This window comes from Nasonia vitripennis, assembly GCF_009193385.2.
Source record: "Nasonia vitripennis strain AsymCx chromosome 4 unlocalized genomic scaffold, Nvit_psr_1.1 chr4_random0002, whole genome shotgun sequence".
NCBI lineage: Eukaryota > Metazoa > Arthropoda > Insecta > Hymenoptera > Pteromalidae > Nasonia > Nasonia vitripennis.
The window spans coordinates 551,000-564,327 of NW_022279637.1; positions in this window are offsets into that span (position 1 = coordinate 551,000).

The following is a 13,328-nucleotide window of genomic DNA, read 5'->3' on the forward strand; positions in this document are numbered from 1 at the left end:
TGCTTTATTATGATTAAATATATAATTTATACGCACCACGTAGACTTCGTCCTCGGCCACCCTATATACCTAGACGCCGTCCTCATATGATTTATTTACCTAGACACCAAAAACTACGGAGCGCTCCACCTAGACCTCGTTATTAGCCACCCTGTACACCTAGACACCTTCCTCGAATGATTTTTACACCTAAACACAAAAAACCATCGAGCGCGCCACCTAGACCTCGTCACCGGCCACCTTGTATACCTAGACATCGCCCTTGGATGATTTTAACACCGAGACACCGAAAACCATGCAGCGCGTTACCTAGACCTCGTCACCGGACACCTTGTACACCTAGACACCGCCCTTGGATGATTTTTACACCTAGACACAAAAAAACACGGTGCACTCCACCTAGACATCGTCATCAGCTACCCTGGCTACCCCTACCGCGACACTTGATATTAAATAAAAAAAAATGTAATGACATCCGTAGCCTGTTGGTCGGTATAAGTGTGATCACATCAGTAATTCCACTAGCCTGTATAAGTATGTGGGAAAGCAATATGTGCGGCTAAATTGACGATCTTAAGACTAGAAGTGTGCGGCCAACTTTATGGTCTAAACTTTTGGGCTGAAGAATTCCAAGCGGATTTTAGCATTTTTGTTGAGACATGCTTGTTTATTGTAAAAAAGCTGCTTTCTTGGCAATATATCGATTGGAAATCATAGTTAAGCATACAAATATGATTTTACGCCAAAAAAATTTAGATACAATAATGTAAATATTTGTATTTATTGAATTGAAAATTTAAAAACCCAATATAGAAGTAAATAGTGTTGCGGTCGCTGCAGGCTTTTCAAACTTGCCTTTGTGGCGCTACCGCGCCACTTAATATTGTGACATTTATTAACGCAAGTGGTGATTATTAATTGTGGGTTTTTAGTGTACTAAGTGACTATGAACATGTTGTGCAGTTCAAGTTGTATAACTTATATTTAATATTAATAGACGTTTCTAGATACTTCAACTTTGGGTTTCGATAATGTAATTTTTAGCCATCAAATGTATGAGTAAAATATTTAAGTAACATGTAAGTAGATGATGATGACAATAATAAATGTTAGTAGGGTTATATTTTTTCTTACATATACCAGTTATGTTTTTGACATATAATTTCAATTTCAATGACATATGTTGTATTTACTTTTTAATATAGCTATGCTTAGATTAGTTTAATATTATGTAAATAGTGATGATTAACAATACATAATTACTGCAAAAACAGAATTTATTAGCATTCTTCCAGTTAATTGTTTGTTTTATATAGGTGTTTTTAATAATATGGTTATCATTGCATGTCATAGCCCTTTATAAATACAAACTATACAGCATGTCAAAATTATATTGTTTGAGCATGGTATGACAAATAAAATTGATTGCATGTCTAAATAAAGTTCTATTATTAGCACTGCAATGATCGAAGTATACTTGTGTGCATGAACACTGTCGCATTGAATTTTTTAATTACGTTGCATGTATAAAAACAAAACAATATCTACAATAGAAAAACCGGAATAAAAAATATTTATTGAATTTTCCCAAAGACTCGAAGAGCTCGAACTGGGTTAATATTTGTAATAAAAGTAAAATAATTATAGCAAAAAAACTGCTTTGTCAGTGCAGCTTGGAAAAAAATGTTGTTGATTGAAATGGATTATATGTCATTCCTACGAATGAAAATGAAATATGTCAAACACCATTTTGACATATAAGTATAACTACTATCACTTCTTTAGGCGTATAACTGCACCTATGGAAGGGATCTGCAACAACATTTTTTATCAACGATCTTATTTATAATTCAACGAACTTGGGTAGCCAAACTTTTGAAAACATCAATCATTTGATGAATATATAAACTATATGACAATATTAGCAGTAATGGTAATATAGACATAGTGTAGAAGGACGGTCATTATTGGCTTAAGGGTCCCGCTTTGAAATACACGTAAAGCCTATACTACACGATAGATGTTACCCAGGATTATACAGGAGAAACATATAACGCACTATACCTTTTACATTAGATTTCGTCCCACCAATTTAACCCATTAATTTGGCATATATCTGTAACAAAAATTAGTACTTTGACTTTTTTTCAAAAATTCGAAGTTGTTTGTCCATAAGGGTGTTGCAAAGTGTATATGTAGGAAGAGGACGTCTAGGCTGGGCTAGAGACTGGACACTCTTCTCTTAAACGATCACTTTATTCTCTCTCTCTCCAGCTCGACCGACTCGTGCCGTGGTCTGCGGAACACCACTCGGCGTCGGCGCTCGCTCGCAGCATGGCCGCTCTCTCTCTCTCTCTCTCTCTCTCTCTCTCTCTCTCTCTCTCTCTCTCTCTCTCTGTCTCTCTCTCTCTGCAATCGGGAGGTGCTGCCACCTAACGTGGGGCACCTACAGTACTCCCCCCCGAAAAGGAAAAAAAAACTGAAAAGTATTTTTATTATTTTGATCGATGAAATTATGGCGGAGAGAGATTACAATATTTTTTTGTGATTGCGCAGTGTCGGTAGCTGGAGAGCGTTTACAGAAGTTATGATCAAAACTAAAGATATTAGAATCTGAGATTACAATATAACGATTGTGTAAATTCTAATGGTAACAATTCGTGGTATGAACTTATTAATATGAACTTAAAGTATTTACAAAGTCTTTAGTAAAGAGACAGTATTGTCTAACGCTCGTAGACTAACGCCGTGTGTAGCGAGATCTTGGCGAACGTGCGTCGGAACATTGATTCGACAGTTAACAAACTTAAAATCTATTTGTTCGCAGGCGTGAATCGCTCCAGCTAAGTTAGCTAGGTTGATTACTCGAGTTCTTTTCTTTACCCACGTATTGTTTATGAATACTTCAAAGATTTGTTTAGGACCAGCACTGATGAGTGCATTTACAATATGGTAGTTGTAATTTATCCGGATCGACCGTAATTGAGGTAAATTTGAAAGAAGTAACGGATAATTGAAGTCCAATCCTAATAAGTTCAACTCGACTAGGTTTGGCGCATTGTCTATGATGTCTGTAACAAAATCTTTGAAATAGTCGTTGTTTTCGAGATTGAGTGTCCTGGGAGCATTCGTACGCAAGAATACTACTCGAGGAATGATCTCAGTACGGAATACTTTACAAGCTGAATAATTGAAATTAAATGCTTCAGTGACATTGGACGGAGAGAAAATTGACATAATAAGATCGACTGTATGTCTCTTTCTACCTTGAGAATTTGAGAAATTTAATTCTGCAAGGTGTGTGTTGTTTTTTACGAAGTCGAACAGACGTTCGATAGGCACTTCTTGGCAGTTGTTAAACGATAGAGAACGCAGAGAACTGCATTTTTCTCTGGTTAAAAACTTAAGCGATAAATTTTTGTTATTTACAAAGTTCAGTGATTCTAAGTTGGCCACTGTTAGAAATTCGTCGCACCCACCTGGAGTGCTGCCCAACGTGAGCTTGTTTATTGCAAAACTGTCCGAGAGTAAATCGAAAGTTTTCTTAGAGACAGTGACCGCTGATAGGTCCATTTCGCGCAGACGAAGATACTTGTCGGGAATGAGCCTGTGGCTGACGCAGCGCCATAACAATTTGTTAATAAACGGAATTTCTATTATATTGACTGACGTATTGAATGAAATACTAGTGAATTTGAAGTTATTGACATCCTCAAGCATTCTATTCAGACCATTGGGGTGAGAGTACCGATCGTAACAAGAGTCGAATGGAAGTGCTGTGCCATGGAATTGGGGGTCATCATGGCAAGCTGTGTAAAGATTTAGGAAATCATTGTAAGTAAGATAGTGAGCTAAGCGTTTGATCACATCTCCACATTGTAAAATGTCTACAAGAGGAGTGGGAAGAAGCGTTAATTTGTTGAATGCGGGCTGAGTGCTCGGTAAAGGTTCTTGCTGAGTGAATTGATCGGGTCTCGTTTTGATGTATGAGACTCTGCCTCTAGGATCTGTGAAAGTCAGTTCTTTTTTACAAGATTTGATCTGAATAGCGCATGAGGATGACAGCAACTTGCAAGAAATGACCGCGACGGAGCCCTTTCTTGTATTCTTAAGACTATCTATGGAAAAATCGGTGCAAGCCTTGTGCTGACAAGCATTCGTAGAGCTTTTTCCTAGTAACGCGATACAGGATGTCACGCAGGAAAAGTCGTAATACAGATTTGTTGTTAACGAACAATTGAGGAACTTGAGCATCTTGGATGACCGGAAAGTTTGACGAACTCGCGTATCTGGTGGTGAGTGCTCGTGTTTCGCGATGTTCGAGGGCTTCCTGAAGGAAAACTTCGAATTGCTCGAGGTCTAAATCAACTTGAAAGCAATCCGCACGCAGCTGCTCATCGGAAGAGGCATTTCTGTATGCCTGCAGCTGTGTTCGAGCTTCTCTGACCTTGTCCATGACTAGACGTTTAAATAATAATTATTAGATAAATTAAATAAGTAAAGAGCTTGAGAGGACTTAGTCGCTACACCCTAGCGCAAATGAGCTTGACTAACGTGAGAAAGTTTCTCGTAACGTGTTAACAATGTATACTAAATCTAATTTGTTCTTTGGTTGAGTTTCTGAAACGAACGTTCTGACTTGAGGTTTACGAGCGAAAGAGATTCGTTTCTTAGAAGTCTCGTTTTATAACAGAATCGAGTCCGAATGCCTATTCCTTTTTAAAATGTTCGGCACGAACTTCGTACGTTTGGGTGTATGAGGTTGTGGGGAAGGAATAGGGTGATCCACCGGATCAGTGGTAAGGGGTGCTGGACGTGTGTCGTCTGCTGGTTGAACGCGGTTGATATCTGTCGGTGAAGGAATCCTGATCGGTTCAGGAGTGGTATTTTCCTTAGTGCCGTCGGGATCATCTTGCAGGATGTACGCGGGCTTCACCCGTTCAATGTTGACTGTTTTGACCGTGCCATCCTTATCTATGTTAAAGGTGTGGTTCGCTAGATTGCGCGAAATTATTTTGTGAGGGCCAGTATAGGGCCGCGTCAATGCAGGTTTAATAGGTTTTTCCTGTAACCAGACGTGTGTACAGGTATCTAAACCTTGATGTGTGAATGGCTTGGTGGCTGTCTTGTGATTAACTGGAAGTGGTCTCAGTTGTCTCATGTAATCGCGAAATTCGTTGTAGAAGACACGAACGTTCGGCTCTTCGTTGGTGAAGGGAGAGAAATCACCGGGAATCCTCATTGACTTACCGAAAACTAAATCAGCTGGACTAGCATCGGTGTCTAAACGGATGCGCGTGCGTAGTCCAAGCATGACTGTGGGCAGTAAACGAATCCAGTTTTGGTTGTCTCCGTGGCACATGAGAGCTGACTTGATGTCTCGGCGGAGACGCTCCACTATGCCGTTGGAAGCAGGATGATACGACGAGGTTCTGATCCTGTTGATTCCTAGGATCGATAATAATTCTGAAAACAATTTGTAACCTGTATATGCCTCGGCGCTGAGTTGACCTAGCGGCGTGTGTAAGAGGACTCTCTCAACTAGAGATGATTGTTGTTCCTTCTGCGTGAACCAACGTCCGGGAGAAGGAAGCAACGTGTCTGCACGTGAGAGGCCTGACGTGCCCTAAGCCTTATGAAACTAAAAAAAAAATCACACACTTGTGTTAATTACGCATTCTAAAAAAAAAAAATATATATAGATTTACTGAATCTATTCGTTGACGCAACGTATGCGTGACACTTCGACGAACTGTTGCGATTCGCACAAACAGTTCTCGGAATCAGAGCCGCTTCGTAATCAAGATGGCGGCTTTGCGGTGGAAATTTCGCTCGCGCGCACTAAATTACCTTAGTGTGAGATTTTCGCACGTCTCGCCACACACGACGCTACAATTTCGCCACTACTGCTGCCGATGAGAAGGTGTTGGTTGGGTGGACAAAAGGCGCCGGTGTCGATGGCTTCACGCAAATCCTTGTTGTAGAGCGCCAAGATCACGGCCTTGACGATGAGAAGGCGCCGGTGACGGTGGCTTCGCGCAGAAGATTTAGTCCATCGGCGAGGGCTTCCACGTTGTGCAACGTATAGTTGTGGGGAGACTATACGCGCCGGCGTGCCTGCGCGCGTATAGCTCAAAATGGCGGCGTGTCGCTAGGACTTGTTGCTGCCGCCCTCGACACGAAAAGACGTGTGTCGAGGAGATCGACTTGGTTGTCGATAGTACTCCGCGTGTGCACCGGCGTGCCAGCGTGCACACGGGAGTGTGCGATGTGCGTGAAGAATGACGCAATCGCAAAATGTCTTTGTCCGCGACGTGCGAGACAAAGACTCCGCGGCTGGAGAGACTTGCCGAGATGTGCGTTTCTTCTTCTCGTCGGCGCTCGTTGACTCGTCGTCGAGAAGCCTGCGTCGGGGTCACCAATGTAGGAAGAGGACGTCTAGGCTGGGCTAGAGACTGGACACTCTTCTCTTAAACGATCACTTTATGCTCTCTCTCTCCAGCTCGACCGACTCGTGCCGTAGTCTGCGGAACACTACTCGGCGTCGGCGCTCGCTCGCAGCATGGCCGCTCTCTCTCTCTCTCTCTCTCTCTCTCTCTCTCTCTCTCTCTCTCTCTCTCTCTCTCTCTCTCTCTGCAGTCGGGAGGTGCTGCCACCTAACGTGGGGCACCTACATATATACAATGTTTACAAAAACAGTAATAAATGAGAGCAATAATGCGAGAGATGCAGTGTTGAATCCCCGTGGCGCCATCTTTGTAAGAGGTTAGGTACTGAGCGGCAGTCAAGCGATGAGCTGACGCTTACCCGAGCACGAGAAGCACGTTTGTATTTCAACTTTTGCAAAAACGAAGGGCTTATGCTTAAAAGTAATGGGCTAAAATAGTACCTAGTAACCATAGCAATTGCGCTCTGCTCTTCTTACATCTAGAAACTGACTATTTTTTTTAACATTAATACAATCCAATTTGGAAATGTGAATTTGCCACCAGACGTTAGCGCCACCGGCGCATTTCGGAAACTTTTGCACCGACATCCCCTTCATATACTTATGATTATAAAAAAGGTTTCTTGGTGGTTAAACTTGGTGTAATTTAAAAGGTAGCACCATATATCATTTACCATATCTATAATAGGTTAACCTCAGCATCATCCTGACACCTGGACATCATCTACAGGAAGTGAAATTTTTGTTTAGTATATTTGTTGTATACACATAGTGCATTTTATCATAGACCATGTTTCGCTATTCACTATAATAAGTAAGTTTCGAATGGTTATGTATCAGTAAAAAATGTGTAAACTAAATTAGGGGCCCTTTTTACCTAGTTTTCATCGTGTAAAATATACGAAGAGAATTGGTTATTGTTTAACAACCTAAAAAACTGGACAAGTAAAAAATTTTACTAATGATTTTCGTCTTAGGTATAAAATATACCATTTTTATTAAGACTAAATATATTTAATAATGAAAAACAATAAATTGAAAATAAAAAAAAATATATATATATAAAATATATATATATATATTATATATATATATATATATATATATATATATATATATATATATATATATATATATTGAAAATAAAATGTATATACACTTATATTTAATCAACAGCTAACACTAAACCATAAAATTAAAGTAACAAATATTATTTCAAGTATAATAACGTACGCAATTTATCCTGCCACGCGCCCCTCGAAACATGGCTTATATTACCTTATCAATATACTTTTTTATTTAATATTTATTAAGTTATGAATTTGAAATTATCTCCTATTATATCCAACTTAAATTGAAAACTTCAATGTTATTAACTTAAATTTTTATATTAGTTGGCAATTAAATTTTAATTTAAATAATAAGTATTATGCTTTAATGTTATAATGTAATTGCTACTGATTTTAAAATCAAATTATATTTTAATAATAATAGTATAGTATTTTATTACTATTTTTGTTTCATATTTCTGTTGTTATAAATTTGTGAATTATATATATTCAAAACTTGAATCAGTGTTTAAAAACAACGAGCGAGCGTTAGCGAGTAAGTTTTTAAGCTAGTATTAATTAATTCGTATTGATACATTTTTTATTTAAAAACTGTATTGGCACTTCAGAGAGAGGAGAAAATATAATGTTAGGCCAAAACTGTTTAAGTAGCGTTCTTTACACACCATTTTTAAAATAGAATTTACGAAGAGACTATGTCAGCACATCGAAGGAAGGCAAGCTGAGCGAGGAATAAATCTAAAACCTAAATGTGTAAACCCAATTACCCCACGCTCCTAGAGTATATAAATTTATTTTAAAAACACGTCTGCATATTGAAGGAAGGCGAGCGAAACTAGGAATAAATCCAAACCTAAAACGCTTAAACCCAATTACCCTACGCCTCCTAAGTGTAATAATTTATTTTAAAAATACGTCGGGACATCAAAGGACGGCGAGCAAAGCGTATATTAAATCGAAGCCCAAAACTTAAACCCACTCACTCCACGTTCCCCAAGTAAAATAATTTATTTATTCCACACCCGACCGAAATGGCTACTTTTTGCGCCTGAAAATCGGGGCAAAAGTAGCATATTCTTCCCGTAAACCTATTTGTGGGGCAAAAGTAAAATCAGCGGGGCAAAAGTAAAATTAGCGGGGCAAAAATAAAATCAGCGGGGAAAAAGTAAAATTAGCGGGGCAAAAGTAATATTTGCAGGGCAAAAGTATATAAATTTTTTTGTATGAATGAAACAAACATAAAAAAACACGTCGACTTAGATTTTCAGAGACAAAAAGTAGCCATTTCAGTCGAGAGTGGAATAAAGTACTATATGGAACATGGGACGAACGTAGATTTTTCCGCTGGTGGGTTTACTGCCCTCGCGAGAAGATCTTTTCCTCGGGTGCTTACTGCCCTCGCTTTGCTCGGGCAGTAAACCCACCAGCGGGAAAGATCTGCTACTTTCGACCCTTGTTACACAATGTACTATTAGGCTACACCTCGGCACATCAAAGGAAGGCGAGAAAAGCGCAAAATAAACCTAAATCCGAAACGCTTAAACCTATTTACCTCATACACTTCAAGTTTAATAATTTATTTTTCCCAACACGCGCATGAAATGGGCCCATTTTCATGCCTAAAAGTAGCGTAGAAAATCGTCCATTCCAAGCGTTTAATATAAAGTTTGAGCTCAAGCGGGGAGAAAATAATTTCCTCCCCTCTTGATGAGTAGCAGGAAGAGAATTTTTTTCTCCCCTTTCTTAATACCCGTTTTTCAAATCTCTCAAATTTTCTCTAATTTTTTAATTATTTCAAATTTTTTAATTTTTTTTTAATTTCTTAAATTGTTTGTGCACGACTTGAAATGCACGATTTCCTACCCAACTTTCACGCATAAAAAAAGTCCCTTTCATGCCTTTGTTGGAAAAAAGACGGTGTGCAACACGAAAATAAAAGCTATGTCAGACTTGGGTGAGGTATTTTTAGCACTCGTCTACATCACGGGCGCCCTTGACTTTGACTCGTGCTGATTACCTCACCCACGCTTGACATAGCTTATTTTCTCCACTTGTTGCACAATGTACTATAAACTTCAACTCGGTACTTTCAATGTTTCCTCACTTCGATGTGTGCGGCTCGCCTTTCAATATTATATCTGGTCTGATGAAGCAAGTCGTGTATTTGTTGTAACAATGGGTAAGAGAGGAAAGAAATGTTTAGTATCACATGAAGAACGAATAAACGAGCTAAGAAGATATGAAATTTGGACTGCAGATAAAAAATTAAAAAAAGAAAGTAATCCTGTGTAGCAGCTCATATGCGACAATATCAAACAAAGAGATTCCACGAAAATTATTAATGTACGTTATCTATACGAATACTATACGCAGATATATCAAACACAATAGAGGATATAGAAGTAACAGTAAGTTCCTTTACTAATACAGTTAAACCAGATGAAAAATCTATACTGCTTGGAATGCAAAAAAAATGTGTTCTTCCACTTGAAAACAAACACATCTACACTATATTAAAATTTTATATTTGGTAAATTTTGTAAAAACCCTCCAAAACTTGTAAAAAGAAAAAAATTAGATCTATTTTACGGTAGAAATGTTCTTTAAACTTAAATCATTCAAGTTACCGAAAAAAAATGTCAAATGTATCAAATTTCAATTAGTTTTTAGCAATAAAAGAACTTAAAAAATGTCCGTCGGTCCGTCCGGATTTTTTTTGCATATAAAATGTTATCTGCAGATTCGATTTATATAAAAGGGATGCTACAAATAATTACTCGTGCAGATATAATCGTTTTTTTTTTTTAAGTTTTGTGTTTGTGACATACAATGACGAATGCTGTAAGTATTCATTCATATCACAAGATAAAATCCGCAGTTTTGGTCGAGATCATAGGATTGCTGCAAATAGTTATTTGTGCATGTATAACTTTTTTTAATTCTATGTTTTTTGTAAATATGAAATGACACACATGCATATCACAAGATAAAATCTGATATTTTGGTCAAGATAAATGGAGACAAGAAATGGATATTCGAAGACGGTGTCTAGGTGTACGGGGTGGCCGATGACGAGGTGTAGGTAGAGCGTAATTTTTTATGTTTAGGTAAATGCATCATTTGAGGGCGATGTCTCGGTGTACAGGGTGGCCGATGACGAGGTCTAGGTTGTGCGCTTCGTGGTTTTTTGTGTCTAGGTGTACGGGGTGGCCGATGACGAAGTTTAGATGGTGTGCTCCGTGGTTTTTTATTTCTAGGTACATAAATCATACAAGGACGGCGTCTTGGTTTACAGGGTGGCCGATGACGAGGTCTAGGTAGTTCGCACTTGGTTTTGGTGTCTAGGTGTAGAAATCATTCGAGGGTAGTGTATCAGAACAATCAGTGATTTCATGTTAGTGATAAATATGTTACAATAAAACCATGGTCAAAAGGTGCTAAAGATGCTTATATTCTATTTTTATGAGAAATATAAAATACCTAAAAAAATTTACTAAAAAGGACTAAAATCCCAAAAAATTAACTTTAAAAAAAGTAAAAGGTTAGGTGAGTTTGATATATTCCGCAACGAAATAACAGATAAAAAAGAACTGTGATTAATCAACCAATGTCCAGTTTATTATATTTAATCATAATGAAGCAACAAAATTTATGTTGGTCAATAAAGGGCTTACTTAACTTAAGTTAAGTTAAGTTATATACTGATCAATTAGAAAAATGTAACTGTCTCGGGGACAGCCGATACAAGTGAATACTTAAATAGATGGTGTGGAATTTCGGAAAATTTTAAGTAGTTTCGTTGCCAGAGAATCAAACGTTTACGAAGTGAAAAATGTACTAGTCTTCGCAGCGGGACTGCAAATGTACTTTATAGTCTTCAACGGAAGAGTTCAAAATATATATACTATAGTCTTCGTGGCAAAACTGAAATGAATTAGTCTTCAACGCAAATTTAAATGCAATTCAAGGATACATTTAATCGAGACTTTTTTGATAAATTTTTATGATTTTTTGATTCAGTGCTTTTGATGCGTAAATCGCCGCCATTCTCTTATTTTCCCAACTTAATCGCAACTTTGACAGAGAGTTAAAAGATCTTAGGTGAAGTAATCATTGATCAACTAGTAATTTTAGGATAGGCAAAATATTATACCAATAAAGAAAATATAATTAGAATAATAGTATTGTACAATATTTTATGACACAATGTACGTAATCCGAGATTTAGAGAGTGCATTTTTGCACGAGCGTGCGGTAAATTGAGGTTTACGTCAGGGCGTGTCATACAGTGATAATGTTTACCCCAATAAGTCAATAATGTTTACCTGCAAACGTTTTGCGCATATTAAAAAAGTCACGTCGTCTAGTTAACGCAAAAAAATTGAAGTACTATGAAAAGGTACCAATATATTCGCGCGTCCGAAATCCGAGAAAATCCGATAGCCTCTTGCAGCGTGTGTGAATAAGTGCGGCTGATACGTAAGGCAAGAGCTGAGCTGTGCGAGCATGCTAACATGCGCGGCGAAGAGTGCGTGGTGGGGGAAAAAGCTGCCGCTGCTTTCGTGACGATCGGTCTGTCGCGCCGCCGTGACGGTCGCAGCTCACTGATTCACTCCCCAGTAAAATGTGTACCCGGCGTGCCTATAGAAGTATTCACTTTAAAACTCTTAAGATACTTACTACGTAACTTGGCATGACCGTATCATTTTGTATATTGGTAAACAACTAAAATATTTTTTTTACATATTATAACGTCATAAAAACACCATAAGTACAATGAAACGGTCATGGCAAGTTACATAGTAAGTATCTTGAGAGTTAAGTAAGCCCTTTATTGACCAAACAAATGTTGTTGCTTCATTATGATTAAATATAATAAACTTTACATTGGTTGATTGATCTTAGTTCTTTTTTATCTGTTATTTCTTTGCGGAATATATGAAACATGCCTAACCTTTTACTTTTTTAAAAGTTTATTATATTTAATCGTAATGAAGCAAAGAACAACTCTCAAGATAATTATTACGTCACTTGCCATGCCCGTTTCATTTTGTTTATTGGTGAACAACTAAATTTTCTTTTTATATATATTAGAACGTCATACAAACACTATAAGTACAATAAAACGGGCATGGCAAGTGACGTAGTAATTATCATGAGAGTTGTTCTTTGCTTCATTACGATTAAATATAATAAACTTGACTTTGTTTGATTGATTTCAGTTCTTTTCTATCTGTAATTTTGTTGCGGAATATATCAAACTCGCCTAACTTTATTGAGAGTTCATTTTTTGTAGAGATTTCAATTCTTTTTTTAAAATTGTTTAGAGTATTTCATATTCAAAGTCGTAAAAATAAAATATAAGCATCTTTAGCACCATTCGACCACAGCTTTTTTGTAACATTTTTATTACTAAGATGAAATCACTTATTGTTCTAATATACATCACCCTCGAATTATTTCTACACCTAGACACCAAAAACCACGGTGCGAACTACCCAGACCTCGTCATCGGCCACCCTGTAAACCTAGACGCCGCCCTTAAATGATTTTTACACCTAGACACCAAAAACCACGGGGCGCACCACCTAGACCTCGTCATCAGCCACCTTGTACATATAGACACTGCCCTTGAATAATTTTTACACCTAGACGCCAAAAACCACGGGGCGCACCACCTAGACCTCGTCATCAGCCACCTTGTACATATAGACACTGCCCTTGAATAATTTTTACACCTAGACACCAAAAACCACAGGGCTAACTACCTAGATGTCATTATCGGCCACCCTGTACCTCTAGACACCTTT